Source organism: Stenella coeruleoalba, assembly GCF_951394435.1.
Source record: "Stenella coeruleoalba genome assembly, chromosome: 9".
Classification (NCBI taxonomy): Eukaryota; Metazoa; Chordata; class Mammalia; order Artiodactyla; family Delphinidae; genus Stenella; species Stenella coeruleoalba.
The window spans coordinates 44,424,843-44,434,922 of record NC_137155.1 but is presented as its reverse complement, the minus strand read 5'-3'; the positions used below and the strand labels follow the sequence as shown (position 1 = coordinate 44,434,922).

General features: G+C 43.7%; 1 protein-coding gene across 6 annotated transcripts in view; it reads left to right on the top strand.

Annotated features, from left to right (window-relative positions):
• Nucleotides 1-4,285: 4,285 nt before the first annotated feature.
• MIOS (meiosis regulator for oocyte development) overlaps nucleotides 4,286-10,080 on the top strand; it is a 44,848-nt gene continuing 39,053 nt past the window's right edge. For 2 of the 6 annotated variants that reach the window (XR_013829921.1, XM_079932442.1), the window contains exons 1-2: nucleotides 4,287-4,496; nucleotides 5,496-5,595. The gene's annotated coding sequence lies outside the window, so the exon portion shown is untranslated. The other 4 variants (XM_079932444.1, XM_079932446.1, XM_079932443.1 and 1 more) reach the window with 3 other exon arrangements.

Below are 10,080 nucleotides of genomic sequence, written 5' to 3'. Positions count from 1 at the left end.
ATCAATTTGAGGGGGGGAGTACAAGCATTTAATTCATAATGCCAAGATATCCACTAGTGAAACAGACACCCTGTGAAGAGGCAATCAATGAGCAAAGCAAGAAATGTTCCCATCACCCATGGTGCAGTTATCATCCTAAAACTACCCCAGTTGATAGACACTTTGCATTGCTGCTTGAACCTTATTATCTCTGACTTAACTCTGTGGGCACAGGATTATGAAGTTGAAGTGTCTGTCTATCATTATGGAATTAAGCATCCTAATCCCTCCAACAATACTCTTTAAAATAATATTCACTGGGTTTTCTCTCATTAAAAAAGTTTTACATTTTTTATCTCAGGAAACAGAAAAGTATAATAAAGAAAATATTGATCACCTTTAAACCTACCCCACAGAGACATCTACTGTTAAAATGTTGGCACAATTCCCTCTAGTCTTTAAAAAATAGGTTAGGATCATTATGTATATTCCATCTGGTACTACTTTATTCCTGTAACAATAAACGGTGAGTGTTTCCTCTATCTTGAAATATTTTTTTTTCCCTGAAACAGAGGTTAGTAAACTAATCCAAACTGCCACCTGTTTCTGTAAATAAATTTTCCTGGAACACAGCCATGCCCCTTTGTTTATGAACTGTCCGTGGCTGCTTTTGGACTAGAACAACAGAATTGAGGAGTTGTGGTACAGGCAGTATAGCCTGCAGAGCTGAACATATTTACTATCCGGTCCTTCACAAAAAAAAGGTTGCCATTACAAAAATGAATGTTTGATAAAGACAGCTAGTGTAACCTCAGACCAGTCTGTTAAATTCCCTGATACGCTTTAACCTTCCAACAAATACAATGTACTCTCCCACTTCGTAAATATTTTTGAATACATATTATGTAGTTGAGCGCTACAGGAAATCCAAAGTTCTATACTAAAAGTTTACTATCCACAAGGAAAATACTGTCTGCCATTTTCCGGACAGCAGGAAGGGAGAAGAATAAGTCGATGTCAGGCAGCTTCTCTTTTAAGGGACATTCTCCAGTTCTACTCACAAGGAACACGGTTTAGTGAAGAAGGAGAATCAGTTTCCAAGTAGAATGAGAAAAGTGTCACTTAGTCCTATGGGGACTTTAGGGTGCAAGGAACTGAAAGCTATGTGAAAAGAGTACACTTTCACAAAAGCTTAGATGGAAAACAAAGGGGAGAAAAAGATATTAGCTAGTGGGGAGTGTAGAGCAGAGAAAAATATTGCTTTAGGATCTATTCAACAAATTTTTGAGCATATGCTCTGTGCTATGCACTGTTTTAGGTCTTGGAGATTAAGTAGAGAATAAAGCAGACAGAGTCCCTGTCTATTAGGGAATAAGCTAAGCCACTATAACAAACAGGTCCGAACAAACAGTAATTTTTAAAAGAAGAGAGTTTATTTTCTCTTGTGTAATGGTCGAAACTTTGTGGCTGATCGAAGGGAGGAGGGAACCTCAGCTCCCCAAATTAGGCTGGGACTTAGACTAATGGAGCAGTTTTGCCTTCCTAAATACATGGCTTCCCTTTCCAGTCCATGTTTCTTTTCGCCATTTTCCAGAGAGCAAGAAGGGAGAAGAGGTAGTAGACAGCAAACAGCTTCTCTTTTAAGGGACATGATCCAGTTCTACTCACATCTCAAAGGTCATAGTTTTTTTTTTTAACTTTTTATTTTATATTGGAGTACAATTGATTAACAATGTTGTATTAGTTTCAGGTATACAGCAAAGTGATTCAGTTATTCATATACATTTATCTATTCTTTTTCAAATTCTTTTCCCATTTAGTTTGTTACATAATATTGAGCAGAGTTCTCTATGCTGTACAGTAGGTCCTAAATATAGCAGTGTGTAGGTGTCAATCCCAACCTCCCTAACTATCCCTCCCCCTGGTAACCCCAAGTTCGTTCTCTAAGTCTGTGAGTCTTTTTCAATATAGCCACGCCTAGCTGAAAGGGAGGCCAAGGAATGGTCATTCCTAACTGGGTCACCGAATGCCTTGCTGACACTTGCAGGTGGAGGTTTAACAGAATGAAAACTGAGGATGTGGAGCATATATTCCAGAAGGGGATGACAACAATAGGCAAGTAAAGAGCAGTTTTAATGGAATGGTGGGCATGAAAGTCTGAGTCGACCCAATTCAGGAGAAGACAGGAGGATGTGGGATTAGAGAGAATGAGTATGGCTTTCTCCTTCAAGGAGAAAAGTGGGAGTGACTTGAATATATATTGAAGGTAAAGAACCCAGTAGAAATGAGGCGGTTGAAGACACATGGAAGAGGAGAAAATTGATGGTGCTAGGTCCCAGGAGAAACAGCATATAGGGCCCCTCCTCTTTCTCTACGTCAGCTATAAGAAGGTAAAAATGGGAGTGAGTGAAGATGTGAGGGGAAGGAAAGAGAAAATAGTAGGAGACTCTGGGAATTCCTAACTAATAGTTTTAATTTCCTTTCTGAAGTAGGAAGCAAAGTCACCTCCTGAGTGTGAGATGTTTTCCTCAGCTTTGTATGGTAGGAGTGGAGAAGGAAGGGACTTGTATTGATCTGAGGTTGGGGATTTGGGGCCAGGACCAAAACTATTGAGAAGATTGGCAAGATAGTGTTTGAAGGGATGAATCCTATGGTATCTGCCCTCAGTACTCAGCACCTTCCTAAGCCTCCACTTCTCCAACAGCAGGAGTGAAAAGGAGCCTTAGACCTCCACAGGCAATACTCTCCCCAAACTCATCCTCTTACCCAAACTATCTGCCTTGAAAATCATCAGGACTAAGCTCAGTATGCTGTTTATATCTATCACAAGCTCCAAATCACCCACCTTTAACTGTGAACAGACAAGCACAGATTGCTGGACAACTGAAGAAAGTTTCTATAAGATTTGTAACACCTGTGGCAGCCCCATTCACTCAATTACGGGAGCCAGAAACCTAGAATCCTCTTTCTCCCTGACTCACTTAATCAATCATCAAGCTCTGTTCATCCCAACGTCTAAATATTCCCCAGGCCACACACTTCTCTCCATCCCCACTCTCCAGACCACTGGTAGTCTGGGTTACCATCATCTCTCATTTGGATACTTACCTTATCCCATAAAAATTGATTACACCATTCTCCTGGTTAAAAACCTTCAATGACTGCACCAGTGCCTTTAGGAAAAGTCCATACAGACTCACTAGCCTGATTTCCAAATGCCTTTCTAATACATCATCTCCATCTGTCCCCACTTCCTCTGTTCACTCGTCCATACTCCACTGTTTCCGCACTGCTATATGCTCTTCCTCTGCTCTAGAAGGCTCTTCTCTTCCAAATCCCTCCGACCTGTTTGCTTTCCCAGCTATCTCATCTTCATCCTTGTCTCAGCCTAGCAGTCAAGGAAGTATTCCTGACACACACACCCCAAACACTAAATGGGCGCCCCTCCTGCCGAAGCGCTGTTTTAGCCCTAACTAGGCAGCCCTCTAATTGCCTGTTTCCTGCCAGGACCATGTCTTTTTTGCTCACTCCAGTGTCCCCAGCATTACAGCAAGTGCACAACAGGCACTCGAGACGTGTTTGTGGAATGAGTAAATGAGTGAATAAATCGTGAACCAAATACCCTGGACTTTCTACTACATAGATGGCCCACAAGTAAATTTTTTTTTTTTTTTTTTTTTTCGGTACGCGGGCCTCTCACTGTTGTGGCCTCTCCTGTTGCGGAGCACAGGCTCCGGACGCGCAGGCTCAGCGGCCATGGCTCACGGGCCCAGCCGCTCCGCGGCATGTGGGATCTTCCCGGACTGGGGCATGAACCCGTGTCCTCTGCATCGGCAGGCGGACTCTCAACCACTGCGCCACCAGGGAAGCCACACAAATAAATTTTTAATGGAAATTTATTTTTTAATATTTATTTATTTCGCTGTGAGGGTCTTAGTTGCTGCACAAGGCATCTTCGTTGGGGCGTGCAGGATCTTAGATGCCACACGCAGGATGTAGTTCCCTGACCGGCAATTCAACCCAGGCCCTCTACATTGGGAGCACAGAGTCTTAACCACTGGACCACCAGGGAAGTACCTTAATGGAAATTTAAACCAATTAAATGAGCTAAAGCATCCAAATCCCTTAAAATTGATAACCCAGCTCTGAGAGGAGTCCGGCTCCACGTGACCAGGATCCCGCCTGGGGACTCAGGGGGCGGGACCTGAGGAGATGGACCAGGGCGCTTGGACAGCAGGCGGGGCCTGCGGGGCCTCTGGGGCCGTGGGCCCGCCCCAGGGCGGTGCGACTCCGCGGGCGAGCGAGGGGCGGGGCTCGTAGCGGGGAACTCCCCTTCCCAGGCCCAGGCAAGTCCGCGCGTCTGCGAGGCGCGGTGGTCGGGTAGTGGACCCTGGTCCTGTGGCCCCGGTTACTGACCGCGTCGTGCGGCCGCCATCTTGCCGGCGTGTGGACCACCCCCGTCGGGAGGGGCTGCGACTAGGCCGGAAGCGGCAGTACGAGGCAGCGCTGCCTGCCAGGTCGGTGAGTGCGGGCTGGGCCGCGTCTCCGCACTCGGGACCGGGAGGCCCGAGTCGAGGGCTCGGAAGCTCCAGGACGGCCGCTAGGCGCCCGGACAAGCCCAGTTGAAAAGCCCAGGCGGGTGCGGACCCTGGGGCCTCCTTGGAACCGAGGCGCGGGGAGTCGCGTTCAGCGCTGCGGGATAACCGCGCCGGGCGTCAGGCCGGGCCTGAGAGCTGCGAGCGGCCCGCGGGCTCGGGGACCTCCTTCGGGGTGGTGGGTCCGCGCTGCAGCCTCCACCGCTGCCGGGTTGTCTAGAACCGCGTCCTGCCCTTGGACGCGAAGCTCAGCCCGGTGTCTGGAGTGTGGGAGTCACCCTTAGATTTACCCAGCAGAGTAGCCAGCCTTGCTCTAGTTGTACTCTAAATAAATACTTCTTAAAGGGCCTGTCACCCGCGTAGCTCTGTCCTCTGCATGTACGAGTAATGAAAATTCCGTAAGAGGATAAAGCTGCTCACAGGAGCCACGAGCATTCCTAAATGACTTAGCAAATGACTGCCTTTGCAGCCTTTTGTTTAACGATATTTTAAGGGAAATTTGGAGATATATAGAGCATCTCCTTGAAGATGGTGATGGTAGAAATTTCTTGAAACTGCTACTGTTGTTATTTGTCATGGTAAGACAAGTAGAAAAGACAACAACATAAAAGGATGATTGGATACCTTGTACACTTAGTATTATATAGATCTTCACTGTCCAGTAGCCACACAGGATTGAGATGTGCTGAAAGTGTAAAATACATATTGTATTTCCAAGACTTGGTACCACAAAAAAAGACAGAAAAAGGTAAATTTCTCATTAATAATTTTACATTGATTACATGTTGAAAGGATAATATTTTTGATATTTAGGTTAAATAATATATATTGCTAAATTAGATTGATTTCTTTTTATTCTTTTCAATGTAGCCATTAGAAAATTTTAAGTTATATGGCTTACACTATGTTTCTGTTGGACAGTGCTGTTATAGATGTTCTGGTGAGGAGCACAGAATCATCATCATGGCTTTCCTTTGCTCAGAAACCATTGATGGGAAGTGAGTGCTTGTTATACTTGAAGGTGAGCATCTAAATATAAGCTGTAATTATGGCAAATCCTACCCCTTTTACCCCCAATTTTTCAGTGTCTCCAGCATTTGAAAACATTAATTGCCAGAGCTGTTTAAGGGAATCGTAGTGATACTGACGCATTTGTTGATGCATAGAACTCATTTAATTTGATTGTCACAATTCTGTGAGAAGGAGATAGGGTGGGTTCTATCTCCATTTTATAGTCTTGGAGTATTAAGGGGCTTGTTAGGGTCTAGCTAGTAGTGGCTGGAGGTCTTCTGACTCCAGGCTCACTTTTCTTTGCTCTCCACCATATTCCTAGTGGTGTTTGTTCAGGAGCCTTGATCCATCTATACTGTGTTGGATTGTAAAGAAATACAGTTGACTTGAGCAACACAGGTTTGAACTGCATGGGTCTACTTATATGTGGATTTTTTTCAATGGTAAATACCACAGTACTACACAATCCACAGTTGGTTGAATCTGAGGATGCAGAACCACAGATAAGGAGAAGCCACTTATACAGAGGGCCAACTATAAGTTACATGTGGACTGCGTTGGAGGGTCTGCGGCCTAACCCCTGAGTTGTTCAAGGGTCAGCTGTACGTTTCTTAAGAGGGTGCTTATAGATGTACCTCTGTATTCAGGGCCAGCTTCATGGTGTGTGAGCCGTGCAGTCACACAAGGCCCATCTTTAGAAGGCCTGGCACTTGGTTTAATGCTCTGCTGTCACAGTATTGAAATTCTTAATAAGTTTTGAAGAAGGGGGCCCTGCAAATGATGTAGCTGATCCTTTCTCTGTGCAGTAATCTAGGATGGGAGTAGGGTGGTGTTGGAAAAGAATCAAAACATCTGGTTTTCTCTTTACTCCTATGTGAATTATGCAGGGTTTACTAGCCTCTTTCTAACTCTCAAGTTCTGTGATTCTGTATGAGTTACTGTAGTCAGATTTTGTGGATGGTAATATAAATATGTGCATAATATCAGAAGAAATACGGATGATTCTTCGTTGAGAGTCTTGTAAATCAAATAGTTTTTAAAATTATAGTAACACTTTTTTTTTTTTAAGATGGATTTTTCCATGTGGCACCCAGTTTTTTTTTAAACCATGGATCATTTGTGTAAAGAGTACAGTTGTAGGAAGGAAGCCTATATAAAAAGTGTGCTTATTTTAGCATTTGTCTTTCAGTGAGATAGGAAGATGGGCCAGAGCTAAGGATACCTCCAGTTAAGAGGTTTCCTCTGTTTGCAAGGGCATGAGTATGAATAAAGCCTTACTTGGCAGCATCTGTTCCTTCTTTTTGTTGTGTTAGCTACTTCCTGTTACACAAGGTGCTTCTTTTCCTTCTCATTCTTAAATTTTTAAATTCTCTTTAAGACTGGACATAACTTCAGCACTAGAATGCAGGTTTTATTAGTGTATTAGTTCACTTGGGCTACCATAACAAAATACCATAGACTGGATGGCTTAAACGACAGAAACTTATTTTCTCACAGTTCTGGAGGCTGGAAGTCTGAGATCAGGGTGCCAGTATGGTCTGGTTCTGGTGGTAGCTATCTTCCTAGCTTGCAGACAGCCTCCTTCTCACTGTGTACTCACATGGGGAGAGGGCTCTGGTATCTCTGTATTTTAAGGGCACCAGTTCTGTCAGATCAGGACTTCACCCTTATGACCTCATTTAACCTTAACCTTAATTACCTCCTTAAAGACTCTATCTCCAAGACAGTCAGGTGGAGTCATGATTAACACTTCAACATACGAATTTTGGGGGGTCACAGTTCATTCCATAGCAACCGGGGACCTTATTTGTCCCTGTTTACCTCTGTGTGCCCAGCATTGAGAACAGTGTCTAGAACATAGAAGATGCCCCCAAATGCTTATAGAATAAACGAAAGTCAGTGTATGAGAGTGATCCTCTCAGGGTTGCTCACTGTGGGCCCTTACCCATTATTGGCACCAGTTATGACAGTGTGCACTTTGCTGTTGGCTTGAGCCAACCCCTACTGGAAAGGGCAGTGGGCGTAAGCATGGGGAGATTAGTGAAATTTGGAGAAAGCAGTGTGAGAGGTGTCAGAGGGAGCATTTAACAAATGCATTCATTTAACAAGTAATTACTAAGTATCTACTAAGTGCCCAGCACTGTGCTGGGTACTAGAGGTTCAAATGGAGAGCAAAAAGGATACTTCACCTGCTCTTAGGGAGTTTATAATCTAGTAGGAGAGATGGCGAGGGTGATTTATTTTTTTGTTGTTTATTTTTAAAATTTTATTTATTTTATTTTTGGCTGTGTTGGGTCTTTGTTGCCGCACACGGGCTTCCTCTAGTTGCGGTGAGCAGGGGCTACTCTTCGTTGCGGTGCGTGGGCTTCTCATTGCGGTGGCTTCTCTAGTTGCGGAGCACGGGCTCTAGGCACGCGGGCTTCAGTAGTTGTGGCTCGCAGGCTCTAGAGCATAGGCTCAGTAGTTGTGGCGCACAGGCTTAGTTGCTCCGTAGTATGTGGGATCTTCCCGGACCAGGGATCAAACCCGTGTCCCCTACATTGGCAGGCGGATTCTTATCCACTGCGCCACCAGGGAAGCCCAAGAGGCTGATTTAAAGGGAAGGAATATTCTCCATTGAGAGTATATATCTAAGTAACCTGATTTAGATTGGGGAGGGGATAGAGTGTGGTTGAAGTCAAGGTTGAGCGGGTTTTAACATGGCCGAGAAGGGAGGGAAGAAAGCTCCAACCAGAGGGAATGGCATTTGCAAAGGTGTGATGGGTGGAGGATTACATTCTAGGCAATGAAAAGGACAGTATAGCTAGAACACAGTTAGCAGGGAGGAGAACAGGGTGCATTGAGGCTGGATCATTTAGGGTTTTGTAGGTTTTGTCGAAGAATGAGAACTCTATGCTAACAGCAGTTGGAAACCATGAGAGGGTTTTAAGCAGGAGTTCGATAACCTGGATAAGTTTGTATTTTAAAAAGATCACTTTGATTTCATAAAGGCCAGAGTGGGAAGATGAATAAAAGAACTGCTGAACCAGCACCACAGGCCAGACATGTTGTCTACCTTAATTTTTTATGGAGTCAGTCTGCAGAACTGTGAGACTCTGCAGCCTGAGTGGAAGAAAGAAGACAGTTGAGCTTGTCGGGGAAGGCAAAAGTGGCAAGGAAATGAAGAAATTGAGGGTGCTAGTAAGAATATAATTGAAATGATTGATCTTGGGCTTCAGAACTATTAAGGAAGGAAATAAGGCGGTGTGAGAATTCTTAGAGGCTTTTCCCAGTCATCTAAATTTTATGAGTCTATTGAAATTCTAGACTAATAATTCCTGACTGAAACTTTTACAAGATCAAAACATATGTCTGAGCTGAATTTATTTAGAATATCTTTATTAGGAGTCTGTGCCAGGCTCTGCATCTGGTACAGGGTATAGAGAGATGAATGAACCATAACTTCACTCTTTAAGAACTGACAGCATGGATGTACAGATACCAGTTGCCATGAGGATTATGAGTATCTTTGTTCTTTTTTTTTTTTTATAAATTTATTTTATTTATTTATTTTTGGCTGTGTTGGGTCTCCGTTGCTGGGGGCGGGCTTTCTCTAGTTGCAGCGAGCAGGGGCTACTCTCCATTGTGGTGCACGGGCTTCTCATTGCGGTGGCTTCTCTTGTTGTGGAGCACAGGCTCTAGGCACGCAGGCTTCAGTAGTTGTGGCACGTGGGCTCAGTAGTTGTGGCTCGCGGGCTCTAGAGCTCAGGCCCAGTAGTTGTGGCACACGGGCTTAGTTGCTCCGCGGCATGTGGGATCTTCCCGGACCAGGGCTCGAACCTGTGTCCCCTGCATTGGCAGGCGGATTCTTAACCACTGCACCACCAGAGAAGCCCTCTTTGTTCATTTTTAATCCAGACTGTTACCTCTAGCCAGACTTGCTTAAAAACAGAAATTTACATTTTTGTAAGTAGCTTTTATTATTAAACTACCATTTTTAGCATAACTATTTTTAGTGCTTATGTGCTTAAACTACTACTAGCATATTTATCTTTTCAAAATTCCTGTTTCAAATACCTATTCGAAGTTTATAGAATTGAAAACTGAAAGAGCCTCTAATGCTCACTTAATTCAGTTTCCCAAAGTGCAGTGTGTCCTACTGGTCATAAACAGGATGATTTTAGGTAACACAATCAAGCATTTTTAATAGTTATATATTTATTTAAGTATGTTAGAAAAAAATATATTTAGCATATTGTACCCATGACTCATGGACCTTATGATGAAATTAAAATTGATTTTCAGATTTTAAAAATGAGTCAGTTTAAATAAAAATATTAAATAATGGCACAGGTGGTACATGAATAACTGAAATTTGGGAAACGTTAGTCTAAACCAGTTCTTACGTTGTACAGATGAGAAAATAAAAGGACCCCCAAACACAAAGGCCTTTTTGAGGTATACAGCTAGCATGTGTCAGAGCTAGGAGTTGAACTCGACTCCGCTCAATACATTC